The following is a 26,500-nucleotide window of genomic DNA, read 5'->3' on the forward strand; positions in this document are numbered from 1 at the left end:
TCGAGGTACGAATGCCCGAATAAAGGCGAAAGTGTTTGGTATTGACCTTCTACCTGTCATTTTCCTGTGGTATTCGCTTATATAATATATATATATAATATATATATATATATATATATATATATATATATATATATATATGTATATATATATATATATATATATATATATATATATGTGTGTGTCTGTGTGTGTGTGTGTGTATTGTATATATATCTATATATAGTTATATATATATATATATAATATATATATATATATATCATATATACTATGTATATATATATATACATATATATATATATATATATATATAGTATATATATCTATAATTATATATATTATATATATATATATATTATATATATATTATATATATATATATATATTATAATAGTTTTCACATCAGCAAATTACCACAATTCCCAATTCCATCCGAGCAGGAATCTGATACGCGACAGAAAACTAGGACTGAATTCCATTTTCCTTATTAACCTCACCTCACCTCCCCCCCCCCCCCCCACCCATCCCAATAACATTTATTAGAGCCTTATATCTTATCAGAGAAGATCCTTTAGAAGATTTATAGGATGAAATAGGATCGGATCCTCTATATAACTTAAGAGATTTAGAAGGTTCTTTTTTAAATTGGATTAGATTCCGCATCAGACGGGTTCGTGTTACTTATACATTCTGTGTTTGACTTTTTACCTTTTTTTTTTTCTGTCGATTTGTGTTATTATTTTATTTTTAGTGTAGTAAGCTATATAGTTCAGAGGCAAATGTCGTGGGTGTCATTTTCATCTAACTTTATTTTTTACTTTTTTTTTCTGTCAAGAAAAAAATGGCGTTAGAAATATAGTTCAAAGACAAATGCCGTGGGTGTCATTTTAATCCTATTTTGTTTTTTACATTTTTTTCTGTCATAGAAACACTTTTAATGGCATATGAAATATAGGTTAAAGGTAAATGTCTTGTGTGTCATATTAATTTTATTATATTTTTTACTTTTTCGTGGATGTCATTTTAATTTGATTTAATTTTTTACTTTTGACTTTTTTTTCTGTCAAAAGCAATTTAATGACCTATGAAATATAGGTTAATGGGTGTCATTGTAATTTGATTTTATTTTTCACTTTTTCTATCAAAAACAAAATTAATAACGTATGAAATATAGCCCCAAAGCCAAACGCTCCTGTAAGGGTGATAGTGACGTCAGTTCGCCTCGCATGGCGTACTGTAAGCGTTACTTAATGTTCATAGCAGCGTCCCCTTCTGCAGGTCCCTAACTGCAAACCCCCTTGCATTCCCTTTACCGTACCTCCGTTCTTATTCCCTTTCTTCCATCTTACTTCCCTGAACTCTCTCCCAACAGTTATTTCACCTTCCTTTTACTGTACCTCCTTGCATATTAAAGCGCAACTGCTTCGAGGCTTTCCTACATTACATCGGCGTCAGTGACCATGGTATTTGTGACGCCAGATAACTCACAATCAATCAATCAATCCTCCTGTTACACCTTTCAAACCTTTTATTCTCAATTTCCCTTCTATCATCGTTGAATGACCTCATACGTCCCAGTGCTTGACCCGTGGCAGAAATTTATATTCTATTCCAAAGGACAAGTGCTGGGAACTATTATGTCATTCATCGCTGGAAGGGAAATTGAGGGTAAACAAGACTTTGAAAGATGGAAGAAAGAGAATATGAACGGAGGTACATTAAAAGGAATGAAAGCGGTTTCAGCTAGTCGCCCGAAGGGACTCTGCAAAGAACGTTAAATAATGTTTGCAGTGCGCCGCGTGAGGTGCACTGACGGCAGTATTCTCCTACCGAGATTTTATATAGTTTTTATATTTATTTATTTTTTTTTGTATTGTCAGTATTGATTTATTTTTTAATTTTGCATTTTTTTTTTTTTTTTTTGTTTTTTTTTTGCACTAACCTCCTAGTGAGATTATTTTATGGAGATTGTTTTTTTTCGATTTTTATAAGTTTTTTTTTAATTCTCAGCATTGATTTATTTTTTTAATTTTGCAGTTTTTTTTTTTACTATCCCCTCCTAGTGAGATTAAATTTTTATTGTTTTAGATTGTTTTTTTACGATCTTTATAATTTTTTTTCAGTATTGATTTATTTTTTAATTTTGCCGTTTTTTTTTTTTGCCACTAATCTCCTAGTGAGATTATCTTATGGCGATTGTTTTTTTCTTATTTTTATTTTTTATTTATTTTTTAAATCTTGCGTCTGTTTTTTTTTGGGGGGGGCGGGGGGGCCGGGGGGGGGCCCGGGGGGGTGGGGGGGGGGGGGGCGATGTGGGAGAATGGTGTGTATATGACGGTTTCCAAGTTTACCGAATTCTATAATGCTAAGACACACTTACTTTAGTACCATTCATTTTATTATTATTATTAGTTATTATTATTATTATTATTATTATTATTATTATTATTATTATTATTATTATTATTATTATTTCAGCTCACTTTTTTAAATATTACGGCTATAACTTTATCTACATTCTCTAATGCTAACAGACACCAAGTTTGTCTCAAGTATTTGTTTGTGTTTTTTTAGGTATTTTACGTAATGCTATATTGGAAACACGCCCAGTCTCGTATACATCTCAAGGGTTTATTAAACAACTTTACTTATAACCTTACCATTTTAATCTAAGCGTCATGTAAAATTAATAATAATAATAATAATAATAATAATAATAATAATAATAATAATAATAATAGCTCTTATCCTGCAGTAATGAATAGTCCCCAGTATGAAGGCAATAGCGCAAGCGAGAGAGAGAGAGAGAGAGAGGAGAGAGAGCAGCTTATTACCCGGGTAAAGTGTGTAAGTGTATGTGTCTCTGTTGATGACAACATCGCAGTCTCTCTAAACGACGGTTACCTCATCTGTGATTTCCTCCGGCAGAAGTGGCAGACTCTCAAGCCGTTATTTAAACGTCTTCCTGACGTTCTGCGGTATCTATTCACCTCGTCATTTATTCGTCGTTGAATAAATTGACGTGCGCGTTCGTCGACGCGACTTCAAAACGCATAAATGGTCATAAATCACGTCGAAAGGATTTGCACGGACTTAAATCGTACGTCAGGCAGCGCCGGCCGTGTGGCGTTCGGTACGACAACGTCGGCAGGTGGTGAGAGAGAGAGAGAGAGAGCGGAGGGGGTTTCGAATGTCCTCCGCTTAGTTTTCCCTAAACGTCCAACGCCGTATAATGTCCATAGGAGCTCTTGTGTTGTAGTACGCGCGGGGCGCAACCTCGTTTGAAATAAGAACGCTTAACCGCCCTTACTCTCCGTTTAATGAAATTATATAAGAGAGGTTTTCGTATTTGAATAAATTGAGGATCTTAAGCTATAATCCAACATGGCAACCGTGATTTCCGAACGCCAATCAACTTGTCAAGATGATGTTATTAATTTCTATGATATTAACGCTCTCACGAGATACTGATATAGTCTAACGGAGTATACATATATTTTCCGAATATTCCAGAGGATTAAATAACGTCGCCAAAGTAGATTTTAACTTATAAGATAAAGGAGAAAATAGCCGAAAAATGGAAGTGGACTTAGGACGTTGTGGCGGGACCAGTGATCACACACGTGAATATCACACGCGAGGCTGTGGGTCCATCTGTCTGGTTTAATGGGTAAGTTGTTTTTTTTTTTTTAAGGAATTAGGGCGTGTCTTGATTAATGATTATGCCATTTTGGGTATTGATAAATAAATGGAGCTCTTGTCCGTCTTTCTGTATCTTTTTCTTCTGTTATTCTATTCTCTCTCTCTCTCTCTCTCTCTCTCTCTCTCTCTCTCTCTCTCTCTCTCTCTCTCTAATATATATATATATATATATGATGTATAAAAAAAAAGATATATATATATATATATATTATATATGTATGTATGTATGTATGTATTATTCATTGGTGTAACTTATCCGTTAACATAATGAATCCAATTTTGAATATTTTTTGCCTTGATGTTTTAGCAATATAAAGTTTCATGCGTTCGTGTGACGAAAAATGAGCAATTCTTTTCATAGTTTATTTATTTTATTAATTTCAACTTCTACCGAATGAAAAGAAGTGATTTTAATCTCGGTATAATTAATTACTGCGTCTCGACTTGAAAAAAAAAAAGTTATTAAGGATGAAATTATGTTTCTTCTCTAATGGAAAGGAGGGCGGAATATCGTATAATTGAATTTTGTGTCACCAATTCTTTTTTATCTTTTATTTACCGTGTTCATTTTGTTAAATTACGAGCGTATAGAAAGTAAATATTATATATATATATATTTAATATATTTATATATATATATAGATATATATTTAGTGTGTTATTTCATAGATATATAGCTACATATCATATATATATGTATATACGTAATATATATATAATATATATATTATATATATTATATATCTATATATTACACATACGTATATATAGAGAGAGAGAGGCTATACTTAATACACACTCACCATAAATTTACGTAATGGAAAAAATTATTCTGATTATAAACAAATACCAGATTGAATCTAACGCTTTTTTTTAATAGTTTGATGGAAATAAGTCCCCACCAACAGTGTGTCATCGCCCCCACTCCCCCCACATTATTTGCATGGCGGTATTTTCTGTTGCAAATGTTGATCGTTGCAATACTTAAATTAGGAGATCAATATATCTTAATGTTGCTGTCTTCCTCTGCTCTTATATATCCCTTATTCCAGTTAATTTATTCCTTATTCCAGCTGATCCAGTTGATATATTCCTTATTTCAGTTGATATATTCCATATTACAGTTGATATATTCCTTATTCCAATTAATATATTATTTATTCTAAGATATATATTCCTTATTCTAATATATTCGTTATTCCAATGATATATTCCTCGATTCAATCAATATATTCCTTAATCCAGTAATATATTCCTTATGCCAATAAATATATTCTTTATTCCAATTATTATATTTATTCCAATTTATATATTACTTACTCCAATTGATATATCTATTCCAATAAACATATTTATTCCAATTAATATATTCCTTATTCCTATTGATTTGTTAATTATTCCAATAAATATATTCCTTATTTCAGTTAATATATTCCTCATTCCAACTAATCTATTCCTTATTCGAATTAATATATTTCTTATTCCATTTCATGTAATAATTACTCTAATTTATATACCATATTCCATTTGATATATTCCTTATTCAAGTGAATATAGTTCTTACTCCAATTAATATATTAATTATTCCAATTTATATATTCATTATCCCAGTGAATATATTCCTTATTCCATGAGTACATTTACTTATTTTCCAATCCATATATTCCTTATTCCAGTGAGTCTTTTCTTTATTCCAATTCATATATTCCATATTCCAGTGAGTCTATTCCTTTTACAAATTCATATTATTCCTTATTCCATTTCATATATTCCCTATTCCAACGAGTCTATTCCTTTTTCCAATTCATATATTCCCCATTCCAAAGAGTATTCCCTATTCCAAAGAGTCTATTCCTTTTTCCAATTCATATATTCCTTATTCCAATGAGTATACCCATTCCAACGAGTCTGTTCCTTTTTCCAATTCATATATTCCTTATTCCAACTAATGTTCGCTGAGTTTCCCATACTCACTCCAAGTTTAGGCCAGCTCGGCTGGTTCGTCCTTCTGTGACCTAAACCGAACTTTTTATGATAAATGTCGGTTTTGTGAGTCGAATTCTTTAGCATGATTTTCCTAGTCTATATCTCTCGTCTTGTGCGTATCAAACCACACACAAACATATACACAAACGCGCACAAACTTAACAAGCACACGAAAAGACACAACAGACACAAATACACAAACACGGTAGCATATACACAAATTTGCACGCAGACACATCAAACATCACAGACAAGCAAACACATACTGACAAAAGCACACAGACACTCACAGACAAACACATACACACAAATACTCTGACATAAACACAAACACATTGGCACACACAAACACTCACCTACAAATACACTGACACAGACTAAACCTCTCTCACACATAGACACACACAAACACTCACAAACACAAATACGCACATACCATTACGCAACTTGCAGCTGCATCGTCCCCAATTATGTCATATCAGCATCGAAAGGCTCTGCAAAGGATGTTGCAGCCCTCCCCCCTCCCCCCAACCTTCTCTCTCTCTCTCTCTCTCTCTCTCTCTCTCTCTCTCTCTCTCTCTCTCTCTATAAAAAGATTATTATCAACGCTCCCTTTTCTCCGCCTTTCAGCCTCTCTGCATTTCTCATGTCGATCGTACGTCGAATCCTTTTATTTATTTATTTATTTTTTTGAGGAGTGTCGATTTCGACACGCGTATGCATTATTATAAGTCGAACCACCTCCTCCACCTCCTCCGAGACTCTTCTGGAATAGAGCTTTTCGTAACCGGGGTGATTTTGAGCTCCTTATTCGAAACGGTTCAGTCAGAAGCTCCCTGGACGGAATCTGTTTTTATTATTCGTTTAGATTTCCTGGTTCTTCGGGAGTTTTGTACATATTGCGTGTTTGCGCTTGCATTTGTGCGATGGTCTTCTGCAACTCTTCCTCCTCTTCGTAACTTCTTGTTAGTGTGAAATGTTACTTTGGTAACCCCTTTATCTACATGCAAGTTCTCTTGTAACCCTTTATTTATATGCAAAGTTCTCTTGTAACCCTTTATTGATATGCAAAGATTTTCCATAACCATTTATTTATATGCAATTCTCTCTTGTTACCCTTTATTTGTAGCAAAGCTCTCTTGTAACTCTTCATTTAAATGCAAAGCTTTTTTTATATCTATTTATATGCAAAGCTCTCCTGTAACCCTTTATCTATATATAGAGCCCTATTGAAACCCTTCATCTATATACAATGCTCTCTTGTAACCCTATATTTAAGTACATTGCCTTCTCGTAACCATTTATATGTACAAAACTCTTTTGCAACCCTTTTTACATATGCAGTGCTCTGCTGTAACCCTTTATCTATATGCAAAGCTCTCTTGAACCCCTCTTTCCATATCAAATGCTCTCTTGTAACACTTTATTTATATGCAGTGCACTCTTATAACCCTTTATTTATATGTAATGCTCTTCTGTAACCCTTTATCTATATGCAAAACTCTCTTGAAACCCTTTATCTATATGCAAAGCTGTTTTATAACCCTTTATTTGAATGCAATGCTCTCCTGTAACCTTTCATCTATACGCAAAGCTCTCTTGTAACCTTTCATCTATATGCAAAGCTCTCTTGTAACCCTTCATCTATATGCAAAGCTCTCTTGTAACCCTTTATCTATATGCAAAGCTCTCTTGTAACCTTTCATCTATATGCAAAGCTCTCTTGTAACCTTTCATCTATATGCAAAGCTCTCTTGTAACCCTTTACTTGCATGCAAAGCTCTCTTGTAACCCTTTACTTGCATGCAATGCTCTCTTGTAACCTTTTATCTATGTGTAATGCTCCTTTGATAACCATTTGTCTTATGGATAACGCTCCATAAATAACCCTATGTCTCTGTGCAATGCAAATGCCTCTTGTAACCCTATTTCTACATACAATGCTCCTTTACAACCCTATGTTTACGGTTCCCTTAGTAACAGTTGATCTACTTGTAATGCTCCCTTAAGAATTCTTTGTCTGTAATGCTCCTTAGCAACCGTTTAATAACACCTTTATGTGTAATGCTCACTTTATCCATGTGCAATGCTCTCTTCATAACCCTTCACCCACATGCAATGAATGCTCTCTTGTAACCCTTTTTCCTCCCCCAGCTCACCGTCTCTGAGATGCTCCTTTTAATTACCGCTCTTTTTTTAATTACTCGTCATTGTAAAATGCTCCTTTGGTAACCCTTCATCTATTACATATGTGGAATGCTCCTTTACCAATCTTTATTTTTGCACGATGCTCTCTTGCAACCCTCGCCACAGTTCCCCCGTCTCTGCGAAACGCTCCGTGGACTTCATAGTTCGTTTTGGGGGCGCCATGCTCCCCCGACCCCCGACCCCCGCCCCCCTCCCCCCCCCCCCTCAACACATCTGTTGCCTCTCCCCCTCGTCTCACGCTCCATTCCAGCGTTCGCCTCCTGGTGCTCCTTTGCGTCCATTCGTTAGCCATTTAATCCCAGATGTTTTGCCTGCGACAGAAGGGGGTCACCTCGTCTCTCTCTCCGTCTCTCAGGGTCTCTACTCTCTCAAGGTTTCTCTCTCTCTCTCTCTCTCTGCCCGTCCGTTATTTATGGAGATATTTGTCTCTCTCACTCGTCGTTGTTCTTCAGAGTTTCCGTATCGTGCTGTGATCAGTCTCTCTCTCTCTCTCTCTCTCTCTCTCTCTCTCTCTCTCTCTCTCTCTGTTCTGTTCTGTTCTGTTCGGGGTCATAGAAATGTTTTGTATGGTAAGTGCACGTAGGTGTTGTTGAGAGAGAGAGAGAGAGAGATGGAGAGAGAAACAGACAGACAAACAGGAAGATAGTGGTAGTAGGAGAGAGAGAGAGAGAGAGAGAGAGAGAGAGAGAGAGAGAGAGAGAGAGAGTTATAATAAGTATTTCCTACAGATTTATTTTGTAAAGATTTTTTCTTCCAATACTGAAAGTAATGCAATTATACACTTCAGTCTTGCATCATCATCATATTCTCTAAACTAATTATTTTTTTCAATAATCTCTAATATGTCAGACAGTCGCGTCAAATTATTTTGAAATTACCAGTGAAAAAAAAATATAAAATTAAATCCTTTATGAAGTGAAGCCAAAGTGAAGATTAGTGTTTTGTAATATATCGTCTTTGATTTAGGTAGCGTTATATCCTTGTTAATTTTGGGTTGACCTTTGAGACGAAGCTAAATCAGGTCAACCAAAGTTATTCTGGGGTGACCTTTGACACGAATCTCAGGTTATAGTAAAATACGTCAAGTATTATAAGTAAATTAATATAACTAAAATGTAAAACTTGTTGGATATATATATATGTGTGTGTGTGTATGTGTAATTTAAATATATATAAAAAAAATAATTAAGACGGGTATCACAATATGAAAAATGCCGAAATTTAAATATATAAAAATGTAGTCTAACCCAGTTCTAATGCTCCAGAAATAAGCCGAGTATACGATCCCAATAATAACGCCAGGGGTGTTGGAAGACTTAAGAGGGGGAGGGGGAGGGGGTTGTCCTTTTTTGGGGTCATTTTGGCGTTAGGTCCCCCCCCCCCCCCCCCCCCCCCACCCCCCGCCCCCCACCTTTACGGACCCAGTAAGCTTTATTATGGCCTGCATAGCATGGGGTCGCGAGTTGGACGTGGCATGAATGGAATTGCGTGTATGTGTGTGTGTCTGGGAACATTATATACGCTTTTCGTAACCTAGCCTGGTTCATTCATCCAATGCCACAAGGGAGGTCTTTCATCATTCATCCCTCTCCCCCTCCCTTCCCTCTCCCCCCCCCCCTCCCTATACCCTCCCTCAACCCTCGTACTTTACACACTTCAAACCTTCTCATTCGTTCCCCTCTTTTTTTTCTGAAGTTTAAAAAAGTAAACGTTCTGGATTTCGAAAAGCACGAGATATTTCGTCTGCCGTCTCGTTTCAAGTTTTCGTAATCCTTTGGGTACGAATTGCACGTATACTTGAGCTACGTGCCGCTCCTGGCAGGGAGCTGCGGTGCGCGCGATTCGTACTTTGGATTGTGGAAGGTACGAGCTATCTTATTTCGATTAGTTCGTATCATATCTAAATAAGATACCAGATGCCTTATTTAGATTTGTTTTATAAGGTACGAGCTACCTTATACCTGACTGGTGGTCCATAAGGCGTGGGTTATACTGTATGCTTCATGCTCCATAATGTATAAGCTGCCCTATTTATACCAAAGATTACAAGTTACCATATTTACCTTTTTGTTCCAAAATGTATAAGGCGCCCTATTTAACTCCGTGTTCCGAAGCGTATGAGCTGTCCTATTCATTCCAAAATGTAATTTTAAGTTGCCTTATTTACTTCAAAGTTTGCGTGCTGCCCTATTTGTTTCAACGTTTATATGGTGCCCTATTTGCATTCGTGTTCCGAAATGTATAAGCTGCCTTATTTGCTTCTGAGTTTGTGCGCTGCCCTATTAATTCCAAAGTTTATATGGTCCCCTATTTACATTCGCGATCCAAAACGTATAAGCTACCCTACTTACTTCCAGGTGTATAACCTTCCCTATTTACCTACGATACGTTAAGAAGTATAAACGTCCATACTGACCTCCCACTCTCTGAAAATAACCTCCTCCCTATTTACCTCCTCATCTCCTTCAAGTATAACCTGCCCTATTTAACCTAATCTCTGATGCGTTTACAAACTCTCTGATTCGCAGATACTGACGAACTCTTCGGCAGTGTTTGCTCTTGAAGGAGGAGTAAGAGAAGGAAGTGAGTGTGCGTGTGTGTGTATGTGTGTGTGTTTCCACGTCATCTTGGGAGGGGTAGGGGTAATGAGGGGGGGAGGTGAGGGGGGCCAGACGCATCTGTTGCTGTGTGTTCACGTCCTTGTCTTTAGGGACCGAGAGACTCTTGAAGAGTTGTACCTCACCCGTTTGAGAAAGAAGAAGCAGTGATATTTATTATTATTATTATTATTATTATTATTATTATTATTATTATTATTATTATTATTATAGATTCCTTGTTCCCTCAGGACCAGAAGTCTTGGTATATTATATACTAAAGTCCCCAGAAACCGAAATTCAGCAAAATTCGACGACAAGCCTTTTGGAGGCCAGAAAACAGAAGTGTCTGTCGTATTCCTAAAAATATAAGTAGTGCCATGTAACTGTACTCCTACGGAACTCTCTGGATACACTGTTTTACATAGAGACTCACCGCTGCACAGAGATATACACCTACACAGAGACACAAACAGAGACATCAATAGATACACAACACTGCTTAAAGGCACACACCTACGTACACAGAGCTTCCAAGACACATACACACAGAGCTTCCAAGACACATACACACATAGCTATACAAAGAAACATAACCCTACACAGAGACACCCATATCTACACAGGGACACACTTAGCTACACAGAAACACACACACACAGGTACGCAGAGCTACAAAGAGTTACAAACAGCTGCACGGAGTTACACACATCTACACAAAAATATACACATCTACACTGACACACACAGACACGCGTTGCTACACACAGTTTCATATTGCTACAACGTCGAAGTCTCTTGAGGCCGAATACAAAAATGTATTACTTTTGCTGCACCTAGGCGGAGTTACGAGGGGCTGAACACTCCAAGTTTTGGGCTTTAAAAAAAAAATACCACGAGGTTTTTAAAATTATTTTTTTTTCAATTAGTGTGTTTTTTTTTCTATGACAGATCTCCCATAGATATATAAACAAGAGGGTGGAAACGCCAAGAATTTTGGCTTTTAAAGAAAAAGAAAAAACTAATCCCACAATTTTTAAAGTGATTATATATATATATATATATATATATATATATATATATATATATATATATATATATATACATATATTTTTTTGAGGGGGTGGGGGGGTGGGGGTGGGGGCGCAATCTCCCATAGATATAAACGAGAGGGTGGACACGCCAAGAATTTTGGCTGTTAAGAAAAAGGAAAAAAACTAATCCCACAATTTTTAAAGTGATTTTTTTTTCAATTTGTGGACTTTTTTTCTTTCTTTTTCTTTTGGTAGATCTCCCCATACATCTAAGTCGGTTTTCCCCTATTTTCATTATCATCACAGATGTCGCCATAGTTATTTTCTGTATCTTATTTAATACCATTATCATTATAACTCCCTCAATAGCCATTACATTTATAGTTTAATCTTATATCTTAAGTATTTCCCATTCACGTTCGTTTCATTTACTCATGGGATGAAGTTCCATGCCTCAGGCGCATGGGTTATTGAACCCGTAAATAAGTGATTATTATGGCCATCATCGTTCCATTGGTTAAATATTCTTCATCGTAATAGTTGTCCAAATGTTTAAATTACAGTTTATTAAATGTCGGTCTTCTCTTTATATTTTGTATTCCCCTACAAAGTATTGTTGATCCCTTTCAATGATAATAAACATCTTCTAAGTATGTTGACATTCCACGTATGGAATATTTTTTTAAAGAAAACACTCATTTTCCATACGAATTTTATACCTTGTACCCCCCCCCCCCAGCATATTCTTCCCCTTCCATATACATAAATATTAACCTCGATATTGACCTCCCATGTGGAGATCTTGTTAAGTATTTTCTCAATAAACTACTTTTTTTTTCTATACTAAATACATCTTATATCCTCCTCCCATTAGGGCCCTGTTTAAGACTATGCAAATTTCCTATACTCATATTGTATCCCCCTGTTTAAGACAACATCAATTCCCAATATTCCTTTTATATCCCCCTGTTTAAGACAACACCGATTTCCTATACCATGTTATATCCCTCTGTTTAAGAAAACAATTTCCTTTACTCATTTTACTTCCTTCTGTTTAAGACAACACCAGTTTCCTATACTCATTTTATATCCCCCCTATTTAAGAGAACATCAATTTCCTATACCATGTTATATCCCTCTGTTTAAGACAACACCAATTTCCTGTACTCATTTTATAACCACTTGTTTAAAACAACAACAACTCCCAATATTCATTTTATATCCCCCTGTTTAAGACATCACCAATTTCCTATACCATGTTATATCCCTCTGTTTAAGATAACAATTTCCTTCACTCATTTTATATCCACTTGTTTAAGACAACATTAATTTCCTATACCATGTTATATCCCTTTGTTTAAGACAACAATTCCCTTTACTCATTTTATATCCCCCTGTTTAAGACAACACCAGTTTCCTGTACTCATTTTATATCCCCCTGTTTACCCCTATTTAAGACAACACCAATTTTCTATACTCATTTTATATCCTCCTGTTTAAGACAACACCAATTCCCTATACTCGTGTTATATCCCCCTGTTTAAGACAGCACCAGTTTCCTGTACTCGTGTTATATCCCTTTACAAAATATACTCCCCCCCCCCCTCGATGTTTATAATTATCTGAGAATAGTCTCCCCACCTCTCACGAAGGGGGGATTGGGGGGTTATTTCCCATGATGTCATGCGCTCTCCCAATCTGCATTGAGAGTTACGTTAATGCTCCTTCATTGACAACCCCAAAAAGTCTTATTCATTTCTTCCATTATTCCCAAGGGAACAATTAAAGCAGCGTCCATTGTATGAGGAGTTTATTATACCAAAACACAATAAAGATTTCTCCCTCATTGTCGTTTGCTTTTTTTTTTTTTTTTTTTTTACTTAATTTTGTGGTGGATTCATAAATTTTTTCTATTGTGTTTTCATTTTTCCTTTTCTTGATTTGACTGAATTTCTTTTTGGGTTTTGAATGATTGTTCATAATTCATGATTTTGTTTTGATCCATTTTTACTGGCTAATTTTTTCTCTTCTAATTATTTTGAGTTTTTTTCTTTTACTGTTTTTTTTTTTTTTTTTTTTTTTTTTTTGCTCATGGTTTTTCTAGCTGATTTTTGTAAGACATGATTTTGATTTCATTATTATGTTATGGCTAATTTTTGTTTGTACTCATTTTTCTAGCAGATTTTTTCTAATTTTTCTAGCAGATTTTTTCTACTAATTTTTCTAGCAGTTTTATTTACTCATTTTTCTAGCAGATTTTTTTTAATTCATTTTTCTAGCAGATTTTTAAAATTCATTTTTCTAGCAGATTTTTTTTACTCATTTTTCTAGCAGATTTTTTTTACTAATTTTTCTAGCAGATTTTTTTTTACTCATTTTTTGTATCAGATGTTTTTTACTCATTTTTCTAGCAGATTTTTTTTCCTCATTTTTCTAGCAGACTTTTTCAACTCATTTTTTTAGCAGATTTTTTTTACTAATTTTTGTAGCAGATTTTTTTTACTCATTTGTCTAGCAGATTTTCTTACTCATTTTTCTAGCAAGATTTTTTTTACTCATGATAATAATTTTATGAATTTTTTATGGATTTTTGTTTTCATGATCTAAATTTTGCTCATATTTTTTGGCTGATGTTTTTCCTCATGATTTTGACTTTAATGATATTCTTTTTTCTAGATGAATGACGTCATACATTTCCAAAGGTATATAATTACATAAAAAAACCTGCACGTGACCATCTTTTTCCCTTTGACTACCAAGCTTTGGAATACTCATCCTGCTTCTGGTTTTCTATATATTTTGATTCCTAGTTTCTTTAGAGTTAGGGAGCAGTGACATAGCGGCGCTTTGGGACTTTACGTTCTACTCAGGTTCCCCAAATCAAGCTTCTATTGGATCGCAATTTCGAAACTCAATTAAACACAAGAAATAACATATAAAAATCAACAAAAAATAGGCAAAATGGAACCCATTTTCTTCTGGATTGCTACGTCAGGCTCGCAACCTCACACCGAAATAAATTAAACGCACCAGAAATTCCACAAGACCATTTTAAAATAACGTAACCAAATAAAAGCTTGGCCAAATTGCATTCGTGAAAGTTTCCGCCCGCGAAAATATTATTCGACCATTAAAACTTACGGCGCAAAGATTTATGCAGTTTTGAGTTTGGGAGGAATCGCGTGATAATCTCTCTCTCTCTCTCTCTCTCTCTCTCTCTCTCTCTCTCTCTCCACACACACACACACACACAACCACAAACATAGCGCCAACACTAATTTCATTTACTCTTTCTCTCTCCCGCACACATTTTATTTCTCTCTCTCTCTCTCTCTCTCTCTCTCTCTCTCTCTCTCTCTCTCTCTCGCAGGCTTGCAAACATGTTTCATACACTCTCTCTCTCTCTCTCTCTCTCTCTCTCTCTTCTCTCTCTCTGCTTGCAAGCATGTTTCATATACTCACTCTCTCTCTCTCTCTCTCTCTCTCTCTCTCGCAGGCCTGCACAAATATTTCATATACCATCTCCCGCTCTCTCTCTCTCTCTTTCTCACGCAGGTCTGCACAAACATTTCATATACTCTCTCTCTCTCTCTCTCTCTCTCTCTCTCTCTCTCTCTCTCTCTCTCCGAGCGCGAACACACACACACACACACATGTAAAATGAATATAGTAAGACAAAAACATGCTATTGAATTCAATCACAAATAAAACACACAGGAAAAAATTAACCAAACATTACAGCAACAAAAAATAAATAAATATCAATGAATTCAAACCAAAACAATAAATTGAATTCACAAAGTTCACTCATACTTTGAATTCTTATAAAAAATAGAAATAAGTCTTAATTCAATATAAACCAAAAGATAAATAAATAAATAAATAAATAAATAAATAAATAAATGAATAAATAAATAAATATTCATGAATTCAAACCAACACAACAAATTGAATTCGTAAAATTCACCCATACTTTGAATTCTTATACAAAATAGAAATACATCTTAATTCAATATAGACGCAAAAAATTAATAAATAAATTCAAACCTGAACAGTAAATTTAATTCATCAAAATTCGCCCAGACTTTGAATTCTTATAAAAAGGAAAATACGTCTTAATTCAATGTAAACCAAATAAATAAATAAATTCAAACCAAAACAGCAATTTGAATTCACCAAAATTCTCCCAGACTTTGAATTCTTATAAAAAATAAAAAGACGTCTTAATTCAATATAAATACAAAAATAAATAAATAAATTCAAACCTAAACAGTAAATTGAATTCACCAAAATTCACCCAGACTTTGAATTCTTGTAAACAAATACGTCGTAATTCAATATAAACAACACACTTTTTCATATTGAATTCAACCTGGAAAGACGATAAAGTCAATTGACTTCCAACAAAAGTCGGATCTTGCGTCCTTGTACACTTTTGAGACTAACACCCTATTAAAGGGGCTGGTCTCATATCGGCACGTTCCACCTCACTATTCCAGAACGCTTTCCCGTCATTCTCGAGGTGTATACCTCTAGAACGCGGCTGCTGTATGGGCGAGTCCTTTTATTTTATTAATTGTGTACATTCTTGTTTGTCTTGGGGCTGGTCTCATATTGGCCCCGTTCTAGAACGTTTCCCCCACGGAGCGCTTTCTTGTTAGACCCGAGGTATACCTTGTGAACGCGGCTGGCGTGAGAGAGGCCATTTTTCATCAATTTGTATCCCTCAGTATTTCTTGCAAAACGTTTTCCTACCTAGCGCTTTCTTGTTAAACCCGAGGTATACCTTGTGAACGCGGCTAGCGTGAGAGAGACCGTTTTTAATCCATTTGTATCTCTCAGTATTTCTTCCAAAACGTTTTTCTACCGAGCGCTTTCTTGTTAAACCCGAGGTATATCTTGTGAACGAACGCCTCTGCCGCGAGAGAGACCGTTTTTCATCAATTTGTATTTCCCAGTATTTCTTACAAAACATTTCCTACCGAGCGCTTTCATGTTATTCACGAGGTAAACCTTTTGAACGCTGCTGGTGTATGCCGGAGATATTTTCTATTATTATGTATTTTCCACCAACCAGTTCCAAAACGTTTTCCCCACCGAGCGCTTTCTCGTTATTCTCGGCGTGTATCTTGTGAACGCGGCTAGTGACTTGAGATCTCATTTTGTCGATGTGAAATTTCCAGTATCTCTTCTCATGCATTTCCAGTTTGTAGCTTTATCAACATTGTTTTAACATCTTCCATTTTATTTTTTTTCTTAAGTCTTACCCTTCCCTTTTCCATTAAGTTTTTTTTAATATTTTTTAATTCTCTACCCTTTCGCCATAATATGTTCACTATCTTTAATAGTTTTTCATTATCTTTTCGGTGTATAATGTTCCACTATATCTTGGTTCAGTGTTATGGTAATTCCATGCAAACTATCTCGAGCGTAAGATCTTCCCTGATAATTCTACTATTTTACTATTTTTATATTTCTTAGTAACTCTATTTTTGGCAAATTATCTTGTAAGTTCTTCCTTTCATTTTAAATACTTATGAGTACAGAGATTAATATGTTGAGTCTTTGTAAGCATAATGATGGAGTACAATGAATATTTTAATTCTGCAGGAATTTGCTAATATTTAAAGAATTTGATCATGATAATAATTTTTATAGCTGTATAATTATTGAGAACTTTTTGTAACTAGCATAGAATAAATGGTTAAATGCAGTTAATATCTTAACCCTGCAGGAATTCACTAATATCTAAAGACTAATAATAATAATAATAATAATAATAATAATAATAATAATAATAATAATATGTTTTGTTAAAGAGGATGGCAGCATCAGTGGAATTGATTTTATATATGGTCTTTTCAATTCTTCTTATTATTCTCTTCTCATCAGGGCTGATATTCGCTAATAGCTGGCCGATGTTCATACTCTGGTTAAGGAAATGTCTTATAAAAATATTAATTTATTGATAAGACAACAGAAGTGGCGTGTGGTCGCCGTAGAGTTTACAAGTTCCAACGTTTTCAACCATATCATCGGTTCATTTTCAAGGATGATACGGTTGGAAACGTTGGAACTTGTAAACTCTACGGCGACCATACGCCACTTCTGTTGTCTTACCAATAAATTAGTATTTTTATAAGACATTTCCTTAACCAAAGTATGAACATCGGCCAGCTATTAGCGAATATCAGCCCTGATGAGAAGAGAATAATAAGAAGAATTGAAAAGACCATATATAAAATCAATTCCACTGATGCTGCCATCATCTTTAACAAAACATGTTTGAGAAAGGGTCTCCTACCTTCAAATAATAATAATAATAATAATAATAATAATAATAATAATAATAATAATAATAATAATAATATTGACGTGACGTTCATTGACAAAATCAAGAAAGTATCACTCATTGATGTCGCAGTACCGTGGGACACCAGAGTTGAAGAGAAAGAAAGGGAAAAAATGGATAAGTATCAAGACCTGAAAATAGAAATAAGAAGGATATGGGATATGCCAGTGGAAATTGTGCCCATAATCATAGGAGCACTAGGAGGCACGATCCTAAGATCCCTGAAAAGGAATCTGGGAAAACTAGAGGCTGAAATAGCTCCAGGACTCATGCAGAAGAGTGTGCTCCTGGAAACAGCGCACATAGTAAGAAAAGTGATGGACTCTTAAGGAGGCAGGATGCCACCCGGAACCCTCCCACACTATAAATACACCCAGTCGAACTGGAAGACTGTGATAAACCCCCGAAAAATAGAATTATGTAATGTTGTATATGAACATCTTTTCATCGAATTCCTTCAGCATGAAAAATGTCGAATATTTTATCTTTGTGCAATAAAATGAAAACGAATATAAAATCGTACCTTGACCATTTCCTACAATTCATGCAACCGTTAGTATTTTTTCTCTTTTTGAGGGGTGGGGGAGGCCAAGGGATGGAGCGTTAGCTGCAACGGGGAAAAAACAAAAAACAAAAATAATAGTAATAACAAAAACAATCCAGTGTTTGTGGGGCCCTCATTAAATTTGCATAAATATACAAATCCAATATTCACAGCAACCGGTGGATCACGGCGCCCGGCCCTTTTCCAGAACTGGAAAATTATAGCCGAATGGTAATGAGATATCAGATTTTCCAGTCAGTTTTTTTTACCTCGTCTTGTTTTGCAGAGAACATGTCGTTATATTTTTTAAAGGGGGGGGGCGGGGGGAGGGAGGGAGGAAGGTGGGGTGGGGGGGATGTGGGAGGGAAGGGGTCAAGAGTACGTGTCATTAGTTTTTCATCTGGAAATTGGAAACAGCTGTGCTTGTCGCGTTGCTTGATTTATGGAGCGTTTCAAATTGTGGTGCTGGAACTTTGGATAAAGCGATGGATGTGTACTTTTGGTGCTGGAACTTCATATGTGGTGCTGGAACGTTGTTAAATCCTGGAACTAGAACTGCAAAAGTGGTGCCGGGACTTCCAGTGTAGCCCTGGAACTGTAAGAGTAATGCTGAAACTTCAAATTTAGTGCCGGAACTTCCAGTGTAGTGCTGGAACTGTAAGAGTAATGCTGAAACTTCAAACGTAGCGCTGGAACTTTGCAACTTTAAATGGAAGGCTGGAATATTGTATTCCTGTTGCTAGAATGTCAAGGGTAACATTGGACCTACATAGATAACGTTTGAACTTCAAATTTGGTGCTGGAACTTTAAATAGAAAGCTGGAACATTTGATCCTGGTGCTGGAACTTCCAGTGCAGTGCTAAAACTTCAAATTAAATTTGACATTGGAACTTCAAACGTATTGCTGGAACTTTGGGGCTTCAAATGTGACGCTGGAACTTCATATCCTGGCACTGGAACTTCCAGCGAATCCTGGAACTTCAAGTCTATTGCTGAAATTTCAAAATGAATGCTGGAAATTGTAAAAATAATCCTTGCTGGAGCTTTGGAGATTCAAATGGGGTACTGGAATATTAAATCCTGGTGCTGGAATTTCTAGTGTAATGCTCGAATTTCAAAGATGGTGCTGAAACTTTTGACTGTGAGGTTTTTGAAACACTGGAACTTCAAATGAGAGGCTGGAATATTAAATCCTGGTGCTAGAATTTCCAGTGCAACGCTCAAACTTCAAATCTGGTGCTCGAACTTCAAAGGTGGTGCAGAAACTTTTGACTGCGAAATTTTTGAGACACTGGAACTTCAAATGGGAGGCTGGAATATTAAATCCTGGTGCTGAAATTCCCAGTGTAACGCTCAAACTTCAAAGGTGGTGCAGAAACTTTTGATTGTGAGGTTTTTGAAACACTGGAACTTAAAATGGATGGCTTGAATATTAAATCGTATTGCTGGAACCTCTTGACCCTTAAAATGCATTGTGCATAAGCTCAACCCCACCCACCCCACCTCCCGTAGTTCAAACCAGCAGCCCCTCGACGTGTGCGCCTGGGAAGACATCACCCCTGGCCAAATAAATCGTCTCGAATTTCGGCACTCGCCCAACCGGGCCTCACTAAGAAAGCGGCCATCAATTCTCTCTCCCGCCCCGAGAAAGTTTTCAACCGGGTGGCCTTGGGCAATGCATCAACCCCGATGAGACTTTCCCTCAAATTCGGAAGGACCGAGCCACCCGTACCAACCACACACCCCCCCCCCCCCCCCCCCCCAACGCCCAATCCATTAGCTGGGGCAGGTCATTAACATCTATTATCTTTAGATGCTCTCCCAAAAAATAAAAGATAAAAACTAGTAAGGGATATAAATCTAACAAGCAAGTTTCCATCAAAGGCAGGTGGATATAATAATAATAATAATAATAATAATAATAATAATAATAATAATAATAATATAATAATGTTGAATAGAATGACAAAATTCAGCGAATTCGTCTGAATTCTGTCATTTTATTCAACAGAATTCATTTAAAAGAGGGTCATTCTTCCAAAATAATAATAATAATAATAATAATAATAATGATAACACCTCATTCGCAGAATATTCTCCTTTCTTCCTCCCTCATCTTCCCCTTCCCCTCCCTCCCCCTCTCCCGTCTCCCCCTCCCCTCGGTATTTGCCAACGCCTGGATATCGCTAATTTCGAAAATTACAATACGGCGAGAACTACAATGAATTTAATTGGTATGAATTAATATTATCATTCGACTATTTGAATATTCCATTGAATTTTATTCAATTTATTTTTTTTCTTCTCGCGACTGGTCAATGTGATGCTAATTCGGACACACCAAACCCACATTCCGGTCCAATACCCTTTTGAATTCGACGCTCGTTATATAGTTATTATAAAACTCCGGCTTCTGTTTTACCTATGGCTGCTGCCGCCGATGCTGCAGGAGATCCGCTCGCGTGTTTTGATGTAATTGGGGTTTCTCTCTCTCTCTCAGTCTCTCTCTCTCTCTCTCTCTCTCTCTCTCTCTCTCTCTCAGGAATTTTATAGGTATACGAGTATGATTCTCTCTCTCTCTCTCTCTCTCTCTCTCTCTCTCTCTCAGGAAGTTATTTCATTGGTACTTGAGAATGATTTTCTCTTCCTCCCTTTCTGGGACTTTATTGGTACTCGAAAATCTCTCTCTCTCTCTCTCTCTCTCTCTCTCTGTTTTGTGTGTGTATGTGTGTATGTGTGTGTGTGTGAATGCCACGATGTGTCCTCTTAGGATGGACTAATAAGTCCTTTGAGAAATCCTAATCCTCGTAACTCCTTGTAACACTCTCTCTCTCTCTCTCTCTCTCTCTCTCTCTCTCTGTGTGTGTGTGTGTGTGTGTGTGTCTTTGTGCTCCCGTGAAGTGTGAAAAAAATAATCGTAATATTATTCTGCATCTGATTAAAAGCCTTTCAGAATTTCCATGTCGCCGTCCTGTATAAAATGCCAAAACATTATTCTGCCATTGTTGCTGTCTTAACTCTCTCACTAAAATAACAAAAACGCCTTCATTATCATCATTTACCCCTCTTATCCATTCCTTTTAAGCATTTCAAGTTCTTCATCCTTATTTTAATGCTGCCATATTCTTTCGCTTTTGTTAACCTGAGTCTGACACGCCCTGTAGATACACCCTGTATTATCAGTGCCCAAGTTCCCACTTACTTTATATACTTAAATCTCCCTCTTCCGTTTTCCATTTTTCATTTATTATATTTTCAGTTTAATTCCACCTCATTTTTGTTCCTTTGTCTCATTTCTGGTCTTCGTTATGTGGTCAGCTTGTCATCTGCAAACCCCATGTTATATTTTTACATTCCTTATTTATCAGTCAGTATCGTAATCTCATGCCATATGCTTGTCTCAAGCCTCATTTGATTATGTTTTCATTCTATATTTCAGCCAATATCATAATCTCACGTTATATGTTTGTCTGCAAACCTTATGTGATATGTTGTAATTCTCAAGATATTTATCTGTCAATGTCATATGCTTATCCACAGACGTCATGTCATGTTTTATTTCTTACTTAATTGTCAGCCAATGTCATAACCTCATGTCATATGCTTGTCTACAAACCTCATGTCATATGTTTTCATTATTAACTTATTTATCAGGCAATCTCATAATCTATTGTCATGTGCCTGTCTACAAACCTTATGTGGAATGTTTTAGTTCTCAAATATCCTATGCTTATCTACAAACCTATTACAGATAGAAATTTTATTCATTGGTATTTTTTTTTTTAATTTCTGAAATGCACTGAAAGATAATTGGCATCTCTCCAAAAAATAAATTTAAATACACGGCAAAAGAGAGAGAGAGAGAGAGAGAGAGAGAGAGAGAGAGAGAGAGAGAGAGAGAGAGAGAAATATTCTTTCAGAAAGGGGTTTTATACCTCGCACACATCAATTCACATAATGTACATAAGCACAAGAGGGAAAAAGAAACTGCTATTTCCGAGGGGTTATAAAGTAACAGAGAGAGAGAGAGAGAGAGAGAGAGAGAGAGCCTTTCCCCTGAAAGAGAAATTTTATATAGCACATATCAATTCACATAACGTTTATCAGCACCGGAGAGAAAGAAAGAAAAAACTCCCATCCCTGTATCCATCAAAGTGAGAGAGAGAGAGAGAGAGAGACGGGAAGCCTTCAAGTCAAAAAGATTATATCTTATCAAGGGTATAAAGACGACCTCTTAATCCATTAGATGAAAATAAAAAGTAAATACTTAAAGATATGAAGAAATCACCTCGATACAAGACTAGGAAGACTCCTTCCTCCTTCTCCTCCTCCTCCTACTCCTCTTGCCAACTCCAGTAATATCTCCTACCAAGGAGAAGGAGAAGAAGAAAAGATAAAAAAGAAAACATGGCCTTAAGCTTCTTAGAACTTCAGGGCTAAGTGCTGTCAGGAGTATGGAAAGAGAAGATCATCTTTCCTCGGCACATCAGTGGTTTCGAGGGGAAAAAAAAAAAGAGAGGGGTGCTGGAAGGAGGAGGGGGGAAGAGTTGGGGTAGGGGGAAGGGATAAAAAAAAAAGGGGAGTATTTATGTAAGAGTCGTTTTGCGTAAGTATCGTGCCAAATCCTGCGTGAAAAAAAATAAGAGGGGAAGAGGATATTCTGGCTGGGGGTGGGGGGTGGGGGAAGATTGGTTGATGGGTAGTAGTAGTAGTAGTAGTAGGGCCTGGGGTGGGGGGTTAGGGTGAGGAACGAATCCGAAATGTGACGTGGTTCGGAAAGGATATTGGAGTGTCTTTATATTTATGTATGTATATATATATATATATATATATATATATTATATATATATATGTATATATATATATATATATATATATATATATAGATTTATGTATATTGTTATGAACTCTTAGAGATGGTAATGAGTCAGAGGTTCTTTAATCCACTTCTAAAGTCCTTACCACTATGGTAATGAGTAGGAACTCATAACCAGAGCATCAACAACCCAAAGTATTTCCTCAAAGAGAAGGATACAGAGACTAAACATATACTTAATTATTTTATTACAACAAAAAGGTCTTATCATTACAAAGAAATCCTGAAAGCTGTACTTTAGGGAAGAAAGAGCAAAACAAAACTCACAATTACAAAAAAATCCAAAAATACATTCGCCTAGCTAACTATCATACTAAAGTAAAAGAAAAAGTTACTAGGGGGAGATAGAAAACACAGATGCACTGGTCGTTACGAAAGTAAGAGACAAAGTAAGAAAAATAGCCTTAAACCTAATCAAACCACACATTCGAATAAGCGTACATTAGGACTATGAAACATAATTATCTTGTAGTCAAGAAAAATTAACTATCACTCCACTATTCCAGTGCTTCATAGTAAATCGTCTCTTTTAATATTAGCGCGAAGTCTCGTCTTCAACGGTTAACTCCAATTGTGTCACTAAGGATGAAACACCCAACTCAGGTCGTCTATAAGAGAGAATATTTATAGTAAATACACACAGGGTCTGGGATCTTACCCTCTTCTTCGACCCTGGGAGGCCTCTTTACGACTCCAGAGGTTCAGCTAACTGAGGGCAAGGGCAAATGACGGCGAGGTTCGCCTCCAAAAGTACATCAAGCAAGTTAGGGCATCACAACCCCGAAGTATACGTCTTGTAAAGGAAGAGCGTCACACGATTTCTTTACACAGACCGCAGAGACGTCTACAAAAAGTACTGTTCGTAGGGGGATGATGAAAAGGAACTCCTCCAAGATGCCAATAGCTTCACAAAGTCGAGGACGTCTTCAGAACATCAGAGTAATTTACCACAAGCCGTCAGGAAAAATATAGGAGCTGATAACCTCTCTACAGGGAGCCGTTAACTAACTCTTCATCACTCCGCAAGTTCCCATATCAGAAGCGGAGATGAAAAACAAAACTGGTCACAAACAGTCGAAACACCGTCAACCATGAAAGAAAACATTTACAAGGGTTAATTACCAATTAAAACTATAACTACCTTAGAGGGGGGGAGGTAAAAACCCCAAGATCCAACCTTCAACGACATATATAAATAAACTGGACAAAAACAAACAGAAATTTACTTTAATGTGTGAAGTCAAAAGCATAACTACAATATAAAAGTTTACCAAATATATTAATTCCCTTACACCTCCCCACCAAAAAGGAAAAAAAAATTATCTAAAAGAAAATTTTTTTTTTTAAGAATTCAAAAACAAAAATTAAATAAAATTACATGAAAGATTACTTTAACTTTTTATCAAAAGAGCAAGAAACAATTAAGTGAACTCCTGAAAAAAATAATGAGTTGTTATTACGGAAAAATCATTCTATTGTAAAGGGACCTAGACAAAACGTCGGGAACTATATTGTCTCTACCTGGTATATGCCGTATCTCGAGATCATACTCTTGGAGAGTCAAACTCCACCTAAGAAAATTCGCATATTTTTATCTTTGAAACGTTGGATAAAGACTAAGGGGTTGTGGTCTGTATAAACTATAATAGGAGAGTTAGAATTACTTAAATAAACATTAAAATGGGCCAATGCCTTTATTAGACACAATGCCTCTTTTTCTATAGAATATTTTCTTCTGCTGGCGACAATTCTTGGAGAAGTAAGCAACGGGGTGTAGTGTTTTCGAGTCATCCTCTTGCAACAGAACAGCACCCAAGTCCCAAATCGCTGGCATCGGTACCTAACCTGAAAGGCAATTTGAAATTTGGGGATCGCAACAAAGGGTAACTAATTAAGGTAGCTTCAGTTTTTCGAAAGCCTCCTGACATTCAGGAGACCAAATAAATTTGACACTTTCTTTAAACAAGTTTGTGAGCGGGTTGGCTATGTCAGAAAAATTGCAAATGAATCGGCGATAATAGCCGACCATACCAAGGAAACGCCTAACGCCCCTTTTATTAAGAGGTGCTGGAAAATCTGCAACTGCCTCCACATTAGCCTTCTTGGGGGCGACCTTACCCAGGCCCACCTCATGACCGAGGTAAATTACCTTTGCTTGAGCGAAATCAACTCTTTTTAAGATTTACCACTAGGCCAGCCTTCCGCAACACCTGAAACAAAGCTCTCAATCTTTTAAGATGAGTCTTCCAATCATCACTATAAATGATAAGGTCATCTATATAGACAACACAACCTTCCAAATTTTTGGTTATGTAATTCATCAGCCTCTGGAATGTGGCAGCCGCATTCTTCATTCCGAATGGCATCACTTGCATTCGAAAAGGCCGTCACCTGTCACAAAGGCTGAAATCTGTCTCGCTCGGGGGAAAGACCCACCTGCCAATAGCCTTTCAAAAGATCCAATTTTGTCAAAAAACTTTGCACACCCAACACGATCAATACAGTCTTCCACCCTGGGTAGAGGAAAGGAAGTCAGTCGTAGTTACTGCATTCACCTTTCGGTAATCGAAGCACAGACGGTTTTGTCCGCCTTCCTTCTTAATTAGCACCACAGGTGAACTCCACGGACTACTGCTAGGTTCAATTAAATTCAATTGTCTAGCATGTATCGCACTTCCTCTTTCACTATGTCTCTCTTTATTGGGTTAAGTCGGTAGGGGCACTGCTTAATGGGTTTTGCATCCCCCACATCCACATCATGTTCGAGGACCGTGGTTCTACCTGGAGTGTCCTGAAAAATATCTCTATATTCATTGATCAGGTTAATTAATGATACAGACCTGCCGGGATCCAAGTGCTGAAATTTAATTTGCAGATTATTTAAAATTTCAGAATTGCTACTCAATGCATCGGGTGTAACAGATAATTTATTACTAACTACAGACTCTACTGTATTTACCTCTGTGTCTACTTCTACATTGACTAAAGTGACGGGGTCCACGTCTGCATCTTCAGCTAATTCTACATCTCTACTTATATAAGGTTTGAGCATATTAATATGACATACTCTAGTTTTTCTTCTTTTACCTCCTGGGTCTCTATCAAATAATTCACGTCATTATATTTCTTCAGAACCTTCCAGGGCCCTGAAACTGTGCCCTCAAAGGATTTCCTGGGAAGGGCAACAAAACTAGAAC

General features: G+C 36.4%; 1 protein-coding gene across 2 annotated transcripts in view; it reads left to right on the plus strand.

Moving 5' to 3' along the window:
* Positions 1-26,500, plus strand: part of LOC135195574 (uncharacterized) — a 50,891-nt gene that overhangs the window by 11,017 nt on the left and 13,374 nt on the right. The window contains exon 1 of one of the 2 annotated variants that reach the window (XM_064221875.1): positions 3,222-3,673. The exons of the other annotated variant lie outside the window; for it this stretch is intronic. The gene's annotated coding sequence lies outside the window, so the exon portion shown is untranslated. Of the gene's footprint in view, positions 1-3,221; positions 3,674-26,500 lie in introns of those variants that run through there. 2 annotated transcript variants of the gene reach the window in all.

The sequence above is a fragment of the Macrobrachium nipponense genome, chromosome 16, assembly GCF_015104395.2.
Source record: "Macrobrachium nipponense isolate FS-2020 chromosome 16, ASM1510439v2, whole genome shotgun sequence".
Lineage (NCBI taxonomy): Eukaryota > Metazoa > Arthropoda > Malacostraca > Decapoda > Palaemonidae > Macrobrachium > Macrobrachium nipponense.